A 12,807-nucleotide genomic window follows, 5' to 3' on the forward strand; every position below is an offset into this window, starting at 1 on the left:
AGGTAGATAATTAAGAACTGGGAACTTCCATGGGGGATTCAGGTAGATAATCAAAAATGGGAACCTTCTATGGAGGATTCAGGTAGATAATCAAGAACTGAGGCCTTACATGGGGGATTCAGGAAGTTAAACAATAACTGGGACCTTCCATGGAGGATTCAGGTACATAATCAAGACCTGGGACCTTCATAGGAGATCCAGGAACATGATCAAGAACAGGGACTTTCCATTGAGGATTCAGGCAGATAATCAAGAACTGAGACCTTCCATGGGGATTCAGGTAAATAATCAAAAACTGGGACCTTCCATATGGGATTAAGACAGATAATCAAGAACTGGGAACTTCCATGGGGGATTCAGGTAGATAATCGGGAACTGGGAACTTCCATGGGGGATTCAGGGAGATAATAAAGAACTGGGACATTCCACAGGGGATTAAGGTAGATAATCAAGAACTGGGACCTTCCATGGAGGATTCAGGTACATAATCAAGAACTTGGACCATCCACAGGGGATTCAGGTAGATAATCAAGAACTGGGACCTTCCATGGGGGATTCAGGTAGATAGTCAAGTACTGGGACTTTCCATGGGGGTTGCAGGTAGATAATTAAGAACTGGGACCTTCCATGGGGGATTCAGGTAGATAGTCAAGTACTGGGACTTTCCATGGGGGTTGCAGGTAGATCATTAAGAACTGGGAACTTCCATGGGGGATTCAGGTAGATAATCAAAAATGGGAACCTTCTATGGAGGATTCAGGTAGATAATCAAGAACTGAGGCCTTACATGGGGGATTCAGGAAGTTAAACAATAACTGGGACCTTCCATGGAGGATTCAGGTACATAATCAAGACCTGGGACCTTCATAGGAGATCCAGGAACATGATCAAGAACAGGGACTTTCCATTGAGGATTCAGGCAGATAATCAAGAACTGAGACCTTCCATGGGGATTCAGGTAAATAATCAAAAACTGGGACCTTCCATATGGGATTAAGACAGATAATCAAGAACTGGGAACTTCCATGGGGGATTCAGGTAGATAATCGGGAACTGGGAACTTCCATGGGGGATTCAGGGAGATAATAAAGAACTGGGACATTCCACAGGGGATTAAGGTAGATAATCAAGAACTGGGACCTTCCATGGAGGATTCAGGTACATAATCAAGAACTTGGACCATCCACAGGGGATTCAGGTAGATAATCAAGAACTGGGACCTTCCATGGGGGATTCAGGTAGATAGTCAAGTACTGGGACTTTCCATGGGGGTTGCAGGTAGATAATTAAGAACTGGGACCTTCCATGGGGGATTCAGGTAGATAGTCAAGTACTGGGACTTTCCATGGGGGTTGCAGGTAGATCATTAAGAACTGGGAACTTCCATGGGGGATTCAGGTAGATAATCAAAAATGGGAACCTTCTATGGAGGATTCAGGTAGATAATCAAGAACTGAGGCCTTACATGGGGGATTCAGGAAGTTAAACAATAACTGGGACCTTCCATGGAGGATTCAGGTACATAATCAAGACCTGGGACCTTCATAGGAGATCCAGGAACATGATCAAGAACAGGGACTTTCCATTGAGGATTCAGGCAGATAATCAAGAACTGAGACCTTCCATGGGGATTCAGGTAAATAATCAAAAACTGGGACCTTCCATATGGGATTAAGACAGATAATCAAGAACTGGGAACTTCCATGGGGGATTCAGGTAGATAATCGGGAACTGGGAACTTCCATGGGGGATTCAGGGAGATAATAAAGAACTGGGACATTCCACAGGGGATTAAGGTAGATAATCAAGAACTGGGACCTTCCATGGAGGATTCAGGTACATAATCAAGAACTTGGACCATCCACAGGGGATTCAGGTAGATAATCAAGAACTGGGACCTTCCATGGGGGATTCAGGTAGATAGTCAAGTACTGGGACTTTCCATGGGGGTTGCAGGTAGATAATTAAGAACTGGGACCTTCCATGGGGGATTCAGGTAGATAGTCAAGTACTGGGACTTTCCATGGGGGTTGCAGGTAGATAATTAAGAACTGGGAACTTCCATGGGGGATTCAGGTAGATAATCAAAAATGGGAACCTTCTATGGAGGATTCAGGTAGATAATCAAGAACTGAGGCCTTACATGGGGGATTCAGGAAGTTAAACAATAACTGGGACCTTCCATGGAGGATTCAGGTACATAATCAAGACCTGGGACCTTCATAGGAGATCCAGGAACATGATCAAGAACAGGGACTTTCCATTGAGGATTCAGGCAGATAATCAAGAACTGAGACCTTCCATGGGGATTCAGGTAAATAATCAAAAACTGGGACCTTCCATATGGGATTAAGACAGATAATCAAGAACTGGGAACTTCCATGGGGGATTCAGGTAGATAATCAAAAACTGGGACCTTCCATGTGGGATTAAGATAGATAATCAAGAACTGGGAACTTCCATTGGGGGATTCAGGTAGATAATCAAGAACTGGGCCCTTCCATGGAGGATTCAGGTACATAATCAAGAACTGGGACCTTCCATAGGAGATTCAGGAACATGATGAAGAACAGGAACTTTCCATTGGGGATTCAGACAGATAATCAAGAACTGAAATCTTCCATGCGGATTTAGGTACATAATCAAAAACTGGGACCTTCCATGGGGGATTAAGACAGATAATCAAGAACTGAGACCTTCCATGGAGGATTCAGGTAGATAATCAAGAACAGTACCTTCCATGGTGGATTTAGGTAGATAATTAAGAACTGGGACCTTCCATGGGGGATTCAGGCAGATAATCAGGAACTGAGACCTTCCATGGGAGATTCAGGTAGATAATCGAGAACTGGGAACTTCCATGGGGATTCAGGTAAATAATAAAGAACTGGGACATTCCACGGGGGATTCAGGTAAATAATCAAGTACTGGGACCTTCCATGGGGGATTCAGGTGGATAATCAAGAACTGGGACTTTCCAGGGGGGATTCAGGCAGATAATCAAAAACTGGGGCCTTCCATGGAGGATTCAGGTACATAATCAAGAACTGGGACCTTCCAGGGGGGATTCAGGTAGATAATTAATTCCTGGGACCTTCCAGGGGGATTCAGGTAGAGATAATCAAGAACTGGGAACTTCCATGGAGGATTCAGGTAGATAATAAAAAAATGGAACCTTCCATGGAGGATTCAGGTAGATAATCAAGAACTGGAAACTTCCATGGGGGATTCAGATAGACTAGATAATTAAAAATTGGAACCTTCCATGGAGGATTCAGGTAGATAATCAAGAACTGGGGCCTTCTATGGGGGATTTAGGAAGTTAAACAATAACTGCAACCTTACATGGGGGATTCATGTAAATAATCGAGAACTGTCAACTTCCACGGGGGATTCAGGTAAATAATCAAGAACTGGGACCTTCCATGGAGAATTCAGGAACATGATCAAGAACAGCAACTTTCCATTGGGGATTCAGGCAGATAATCAAGAACTGGGAACTTCCATGGTGGATTATGGTATATAATCAAGAACTGGGACCTTCCATGGAGGATTCAGGTACATAATCAAGAACTGGGACCTTCCATAGGAGATTCGGGAACATGATCAAGAACAGGAATTTTCCATTGGGGATTCAGGCAGATAACGAAGAACTGAGACCTTGCATGGGGATTCAGGTGGATAATCAAGAATTGGGCCTTCCATGTGGGATTAAGACATATAATCAAGAACTGAGACCTTCCATGGGAGATTCAGGTAGATAATCAAGAACTGTTAACTTCCATGGGGTAATCAGGTAGATAATCTAGAACTGGGAACTTCCACGGGGATTCAGGTTGATAATAAAGAACTGGGACATTTCACGGGCTGATTCAGGTACATAATCAAGAACTCGGACCTTACAATGGGGATTCAAGTAAATAATCAAGAACTGTGATCATCCAAAGGAGATTCAGGTAGATAATCAAGAACTGGGACCTTCCATGGGGGATTCAGGTAGATAATTAAGAACTTGGGAACTTCCATGGTGGATTAAGGTACATAATCAAGAACTGGGACCTTCCATGGAGGATTCAGTAAGATAATCAAGAACCGGGACCTTCTATGGAGGATTCAGGTACATACTCAAGAACGAGGACTTTCAATGGGGGATTCAAGTAGATAATCAAGAACTGGGACGTTCCATTGGAGATTCAGATACATAATCAAGAACTGGGAATTTCTCTGGGGGATTCAGGTACATAATCAAGAACTGGGACCTTCCATGGAGGTTTTAGGTAGATAATCAAGGATGGGGACCTTCCATGGGGGATTCAGGTAGATAATAAAAAATGGAACCTTCCATGGAGGATTCAGGTAGATAATCAAGAACTGGAAACTTCCATGGGGGATTCAGATAGACTAGATAATTAAAAATTGGAACCTTCCATGGAGGATTCAGGTAGATAATCAAGAACTGGGGCCTTCCATGGGGGATTCAGGAAGTTAAACAATAACTGCAACCTTACGTGGGGGATTCATGTAGATTATCGAGAACTGTCAACTTCCACGGGGATTCAGGTAAATAATCAAGAACTGGGACCTTCCATGCAGAATTCAGGAACATGATCAAGAACAGGAACTTTCCATTGGGGATTCAGACAGATAATCAAGAACTGGGAACTTCCATGGTGGATTAAGGTATGTAATCAAGAACTGGGACCTTCCATGGAGGATTCAGGTACATAATCAAGAACTGGGACCTTCCATAGGAGATTCGGGAACATGATCAAGAACAGGAATTTTCCATTGGGGATTCAGGCGGATAATGAAGAACTGAGACCTTCCATGGGGATTCAGGTGGATAATCAAGAATTGGCCTTCCATGTGGGATTAAGACAGATAATCAAGAACTGAGACCTTCCATGGGAGATTCAGGTAGATAATCAAGAACTGTTAACTTCCATGGGGTATTCAGGTAGATAATCTAGAACTGGGAACTTCCACGGGGATTCTTGTTGATAATAAAGAACTGGGACATTTCACGGGGGGATTCAGGTACATAATCAAGAACTGGGACCCAACAATGGGGATTCAAGTAAATAATCAAGAACTGGGATCATCCAAAGGGGATTCAGGTAGATAATCAAGAACTGGGACCTTCCATGGGGGATTCAGGTAAATAATTAAGAACTGGGAACTTCCATGGTAGATTAAGGTACATAATCAAGAACTGGTACCTTCCATGGAGGATTCAGTAGGATTCAGTAAGATAATCAAGAACCGGGACCTTCCATGGAGGATTCAGGTACATATTCAAGAATGAGGACTTTCAATGGGGGATTCAGGTAGATAATCAAGAACTGGGACTATCCATGGGGGATTCAGGTTGATAATAAAGAACTGGGAATTTCCCTGGGGGAAATGGAGGTTTTAGGTAGATAATCAAGGATGGGGACCTTCCATGGAGGATTCAGGTAGATGATTAAGAACTGGGACCTTCCATGGGGGATACAGGTACATAATCAAGAACTGGGACCTTCCATGGAGGATTCAGGTAGCTAATAAACAACTGGGACCTTCCATGGGGGATTCAGTTTGATAATAAACAACTGGAACGTTCCACGGGAGATTCAGGTACATAATCAAGAGCTGGGACCTTCCATTGGGATTCAGGTAGATAATCAAGAACTGGGAACTTCCATGGGGGATTTAGGTACATAATCAAGAACTGGGACCTTCCATGGAGGATTCAGGTAGATAATCAAGAATGGGACCTTCTATGGTGGATTCAGGTAGGTAATTAAGAACTGGGACCTTCCATGGGAGATTCAGGTAGATAATCAAGAACTGGGACCTTCCATGGAGGATTCAGGTACATAATCAAGAACTGGGTTGATAATTAGGGATGAGCTTTCTGTTCGGGTCGAACATGAGTTCGACTCGAACATTGGCTGTTCACCTATTAGTCGAAAACCGAACATTATGGGCCGTTCGCGCCAAATTCGAGCGGCGCGTAATGGCCCATAATGCACTGTGGGAGCACAGTGCATTGCAGTATGATGATTGGCCAAAGCATGCACCATGACCTGCATGCTTTGGCCAATCCCAGCGCCCTCAGCTTAGAGAGCCATAATTGGCAAAAGGCAGGGTGCCTTTTGCCAATCATGGCTCAGGGGGACTAAGTCCACGCCCCACACTATATAAGGCTGCCTGCAGGTCGGCCCTGTGTAGTGTGTTGTTGGCGTGGACGGAGAGAGAGTGTCATTTAGATTGCGCAGGCAGGCAGATTATTCAGTTAGCTGTTACATATACAGACAGTCTTGTGTGTATATATATATATATATATATATATATATATATATATATATATATATATATATATATATATATATATATATATCTATATATCTATATATATCTATATAGATATATAGATATAGATATATAGATATATAGATAGATATATAGATATATAGATAGATATATAGATATATATCCACTGCATACAGTTTAGCTATATCTGACTGCAGGCCGTTCCTGGTGTATTTTTTCTAATATACTTCTGGCAGGCAGGTTATTCAGTTAGCTGCAGTGTATTTAATATATATATATATATCCACTGCATACAATTTAGCTATATCTGACTGCAGGCCATTACTGGTGTACTTTTTCTAATATACTTCAGGCGGTGTACACAGTACCGTGCACCCCTTGTGCAGTTGCTACTGCTTTTCTGGTGGTGTACACAATACAGTACACCCATAGTTGTTATTACACTTCTGTTGGTGTACACAGTACTGTGCACCCATAGTGCAGTTGTTACTACTTTTCTGGTGGTGTACACAATACATACAGTGCACCCATAGTTGCTATTACACTTCTGTTGGTGTACACAGTACCACACACCCATAGTGCAGTTGCTACTAGTTTTCTGGTGGTGTACACAGTACACAATACAAACAGTGCACCCATAGTTGCTATTAGACTTCTGGTGGTGTACACAATACCGTGCACCACTAGTGCAGTTGCTACTACTTTTCTGGTGGTGTACACAATACAGTACACCCATAGCTGTTATTACACTTCTGTTAGTGTACACAGTACCGTGCACCCATAGTGCAGTTGCTACTACTTTTCTGGTGGTGTACACAGTACACAATACAGTGTAGTGTGGTGTTGCAAAACAAAATCCCCATCATGTCCGGAAGGCCACCAAGGAGAGGCAGACGCTCACAGGCCACTAAAAGGGGGCAAGCAGGCTCTGTGTCTACAGTCCACAGTGCTGGTCATGGATATGGTGCATCTTCTGCAGGTGGCCGTGGGGCACGCTTGTCCTTTTTTTCTGCTGCTGGGACAGGGGCAGAAAAATTGGGCCTTTGGTGGTGGTGCTACAACACTGTAACCCCTAACAGATACTCTTGTTGGGTGCAGGAATGGGCCCTGCTGTGAAATATTACATCAAAAATTGTAATTACATGCCCCTGTTAAACAGGGACAAAAAAAATGGGCCTTAGGCAGTGGTGGTGGTGCCTTAAACCAAAAATATTGTTTGGAGCTAGCATCATCAAGATTGAGGAGGAATAGGATAGTCACTCAGCATAGGCAGTCTTCAAGGCATCCCACATCCATAGAATGAGTAGAGTCTGTGGACAGGCGCACTCTATGATCCGTTACAAACCCTCCATCATCACTGAATGTGCATTCAGAAAGAACATTGGATGCAGGACAGGACAGTAGCTCAAATGCATATTGAGCTAGTTCTGGCCAGTGGTCCATCCTCAAGACCCAGTAACCCAGTGGATGCTCTGTTGGAAAGGTCTCCAAGTCTGCTTTTGCCCCTAGATATTCCTGCACCATGTAATGCAGACGCTGGCGATGGTTGCTTGAACCGATCAGACCTTGGTGCTGAGGACTGAAAAATTGTCTAAAGGCATCAGTCAGCCGGCCACCTTCTCCACTGCTCTTCCTCTGACTGAACGAAGCCTCAGCAACATGTTGTCCAGCACCAGGAAATTGTAACCTCACAGGGTCTGGAAATGCATTGCACAAACCTTTCTTCAAGGACTTCCTGAAGAAGTTTTATCCTCTGCTCTCTCTGCGAAGGCAAGATGAGTTCTGCAACCTTACCCTTGTAACGTGGATCAAGAAGGGTTGCCAGCCAGTAATGATCCCTCTCTTTGATACCACAAATTCTAGGGTCCTTACGCTGCATGCCCTCCCTGATTCTGCAAAGCCTGCAAAAGTTTGAAAAGGTATTAGATTCTGAGTCCTCTGGGTCACTAAGGATCACATGATCCGTAACAACCTCCTCCCAGCCACGTACAACTCCGTGGGTTTCTGGGGACTGAAAACCTTCCCTTGTAGACTGCTGCTGAGTGTTATCCTCCACGTCCATGCTGACACAATCGTCCTCCTCCTCCTCCTCTTTTTCCTGTGTGTTTGGCAGGCCTGCAGGAATAATATCTGGATAAAGGGGGCCTTGAGAGGTAAGGAAGTCCTCCTATTCCTCCCGCTGTTCTGCCTCAAGTGCCCTGTCCATTATTCCATGAAGCGTGTGCTCCAACAGGAAGACAAGAGGGACAGTATCACTGATGCATGCATTGTCGCTGTTCACCATCCTCGTGGCCTCATCAAATGGTGACAGGACAGTGCATGCATGCTTGATCAGTAGCCACTGGTGTGGTGAAAAGAAGCCAAGCTCCCCTGACCCTGTCCCGATGCCATACTCACACAGGTACTCATTGATGGCCCTTTGCTGTGTGTGCAGCCGCTGCAGCATTGCCAACATTGAGTTCCACCTGGTCACAAATGAGGCGGTTGGTGGGCAGGTTGCATTCCCTTTCAATGTCAGCCAGCTGAGCACTGGCATTGTATGACCAGCGGAAATGACCACAGGCTTTTCTGGCCTGCCTCAGGAGATCTTGTAAGCCTGGGTACCTACTCAAGAACTGCTGCACCACCAAATTCAGGATGTGTGCCAAACATTGAACATGGGTCAAGTGTCCCTGTCGGAGGGCAGAGAGACGGTTGGTGCCATTGTCACATACAGCCATTCCTGGCTGAAGCTGGCATGGCGTCAACCACCTCTGAGCCTTCCCCTGCAGAGCTGACAGAATCTCTACCCCAGTATGGGTCCTGTCCCCTAAGCAATGGTTTAACCTTAAACTACGTACTTTAAGAGCGGCAAGGATGTGGAATTCCCTTCCACAGGCGGTGGTCTCAGCGGGGGGCATCGATAGTTTCAAGAAACTATTAGATAAGCACCTGAACAACATATATACAATGTAATACTGACCTATAATCACACACATAGGTTGGACTTGATGGACTTGTGTCTTTTTTCAACCTCACCTACTATGTAACTATGTAACTCATGCACCACATGTCATCTTTTTGCCTGAGTGCTTGCATAGCCCCTTGAACGCTTACAGAGCACCGCTGGTTCAGAGAACAAATCTGCAGAAGAGGCCATAGAGGAAGAAAAAGAGGAGGGGGTGGAGGAGAGAGCTGTGGCAGAATCACCGCTAGCATTTTGGAGGCGTGGTGGCGGAACAAGCTCCAACAATACTGAACCCTGTCCTGCATCCCTCCCAGCTGCCAGCAGAGTTACCTAGTGCACCGTGAAGAAAAGGTGTCTGCGGTAATATACACCTTACTGCTGACCGCCCTGTCCAACAAGACAAAAACATTGCCTTCCACATGCCGGTAGAGAGCTGGAATGGTCTTCCGTGAAAAGAAATGGTGTGGCAGAGTCTACCAGCTGAAAAGGCAGTAGTTGCAGTGCTAGCAATTTGGCTAAGCTAGCATACAGACGCTGAACATGTGGATGGCTGGGACCGAATTTCTTTTTACGGTTTAGCAACTGGGGTAGGGAAATTTGTCTGCTAAAATCAGATGGTGGTGTACTGCTAGCAGATTGGCTGCAAGCACTTGGGACACCTATTGCTATACCTTCATTCCTCTCAGTGCAGGTTTTCGAGAGGACTGGAGGTATAGTAGGGTTGGAGATCTCAGATGAGGAGCAAGTAGAAGTCTTTTAAGTGCTGTTGCCAACGGACTTGTTGCCTTATGAGTTTATGTGAAATCTACATTAATAGCTGTAAAATATTGGAATTATGAATATATTTAATTTAGCTTTTATCTATGTAGGGCGGAACATATTGTCTTCACAGAAATCTCTGGTAGACCAGACAAGTCAGTGCCTAATCTTGTGTATACAAACAATGGGATCCAAACCTCATTGTTTTACACATACTCACTTCAAAGGATCCCATGCTGGGATATGCAATGAAGGGAGGCCAACTCGTAATCAATACTTAACTTACCGGGAAAATTCAAGTTAAGCTCCTGCTCAGAATAGTCACAAGGATTTGCATTAAAGGGGGCTGACTTATGCAAAGTATAGGGATTGGAGATCAAAATCAGTGGGGAGTCAGCAGCGCCCTGCACCTGCGGAGCTCTGCGGTGTGATGCAATAGGGTGGCTGCCCTTAAGCTGCCCCCTAGAGGACATCCTGCCTCGTTAGAGTTGTGCCTCCTCCTCCTCCCCTATTCTATCAGGCACCCAAGTAGAGTCAGTGACCTCATCATCCCCTCCCTCCTCGTCACTGGAGCAAACTTGGCACTATGCTGCAACTGGGGGAACATGACTGCCAGTTGCTTGTCCTTCTTGGGCACCCCCTCTCTCTAGGCTCACGTTACTCCCTTCCTCAACCTGGGAACCAACATCAGAGCCTTCAAATCGCTGCGCATCCTCCAGCAGCATGTACCCAACACTGTGGTCAAATAGTTCGGGGGACTCCTCCGTGCATGATGGTGGGGCTACAGAAGGAGTGACTGTGGACAAGGAGCTAGTGGAATGGGCCGCTTTAGCAGCTGCATAGGAAGGAAAACTACTCTGAGCCTGGGTGACAGAGGATGAGGAGGATGAGGACGGCTTTGTTATCGACTTCACCAACTCTTCTGCATGCTCTGGCTCAATAACACGGCCAGCAGCAGAAAAAAAGGACAAGCGTGCCCCACCAGAGAATGCACCATGTCCATGACCAGCACTGTTGACTGTAGACACAGAGACTGCTTGCCCTCTTTTAGTGGCCTGTGAGCGTCTGCCTCTCCTTGGTGGCCTTCTGGCATAGTTGCCAACATTGCAAAAAAAAAATTCGGGACACTTTTTTGCATGTAGGCGGCGCCTTGCTATAATTAGGGGGCGTGGCATTCTTTTGCAGGCGGGGCATACCGTAATAGACAAAATGCGACGAGAAATGGGAGTGGTTTGAGCGGAATAGTGGGCGTGTCTTAAGTGGGCGTGGCTCGGAAGGGGTGTGGTATGAGATGAATGAGGGATGGAGGGAGAAAGAAAGAAAGAAAGAGGGAGAGAAAGAAAGAGAGAAAGAAGGAGAGAAAGAAAAAGAAAGAGAGAAAGAAAGAGGGATGGAGTGACAGCAGGCCCAGATCCTACACAACAGTAGAAATATGTGTATTCCAGAAAGTTTACCAAATCAGCAGATAAAGATACTCCAAACACCTGGTGTTAGCGCTTCAATCATCCCGACACCATGGTTGTTATGGTGTCAGGATGATTGAAGTGCATTATTTCTATTATTACATTGTAATATAGAATGAAATTATTTAACTCACCATAATGCTGAATCAGTGGAAGCCCTGAGCGTGTCACCTGCCAGGTCGCCTGCCACCAGATGCCATAAGGTGTCCCCAGTGGAGTCCTCCCTTACATCAGGCATTTCCAGCGGAGTCCCCCCTTACATCAGGCATTTCCAGCAGAGTCCCCCCTTACATCAGGCATTGCCAGCGGAGTCCCCCCTTACATCAGATATTGCCAGCGGAGTCCCCCTTACATCAGACATTGCCAGCGGAGTCCCCCCTTACATCAGGCATTGCCAGCGGAGTCCTCCCTTACATCAGACATTGCCAGCGGAGTCCCCCCTTACATCAGACATTGCCAGCGGAGTCCCCCCTTACATCAGACATTGCCAGCAGAGTCCCCCCTTACATCAGGCATTGCAGCGGAGTCCCCCCTTACATCAGGCATTGCAGCAGAGTCCCCCCTTAAATCAGGCATTGCATCAGTGGAAGCCCTGAGCGTGTCACCTGCCACGTCGCCTGCCACCAGATGCCATAAGGTGTCCCCAGCGGAGTCCTCCCTTACATAAGGCATTTCCAGCGGAGTCCCCCCTTACATCAGGCATTGCCAGCAGAGTCCCCCCTTACATCAGGCATTGCCAGCAGAGTCCTCCCTTACGTCAGACATTGCCAGCGGAGTCCCCCCTTACATCAGATATTGCCAGCGGAGTCCCCCTTACATCAGACATTGCCAGCGGAGTCCCCCCTTACATCAGGCATTGCCAGCAGAGTCCTCCCTTACATCAGACATTGCCAGCGGAGTCCCCCCTTACATCAGACATTGCCAGCGGAGTCCCCCCTTATATCAGACATTGCAGCGGAGTCCCCCCTTACATCAGACATTGCCAGCGGAGTCCCCCTTACACCAGACATTGCCAGCGGAGTCCCCCCTTACATCAGACATTGCCAGCGGAGTCCCCCCTTACATCAGACATTGCAGCGGAGTCCCCCCTTACATCAGACATTGCCAGTGGAGTCCCCCCTTACATGAGACATTGCCAGCGGAGTCCCCCCTTACATCAGGCATTGCGGTGGAGTCCCCCTTACATCAGACATTGCCAGCGGAGTCCCCCCTTACATCAGACATTGCAACGGAGTCCCCCCTTACATCAGGCATTGCAGCGGAGTCCCTCCTTACATCAGGCATTGCAGCGGAGTCCCCCCTTACATCAGGCATTGCAGCGGA

Source organism: Aquarana catesbeiana, linkage group LG02 (assembly GCF_042186555.1).
Source record: "Aquarana catesbeiana isolate 2022-GZ linkage group LG02, ASM4218655v1, whole genome shotgun sequence".
Classification (NCBI taxonomy): Eukaryota; Metazoa; Chordata; class Amphibia; order Anura; family Ranidae; genus Aquarana; species Aquarana catesbeiana.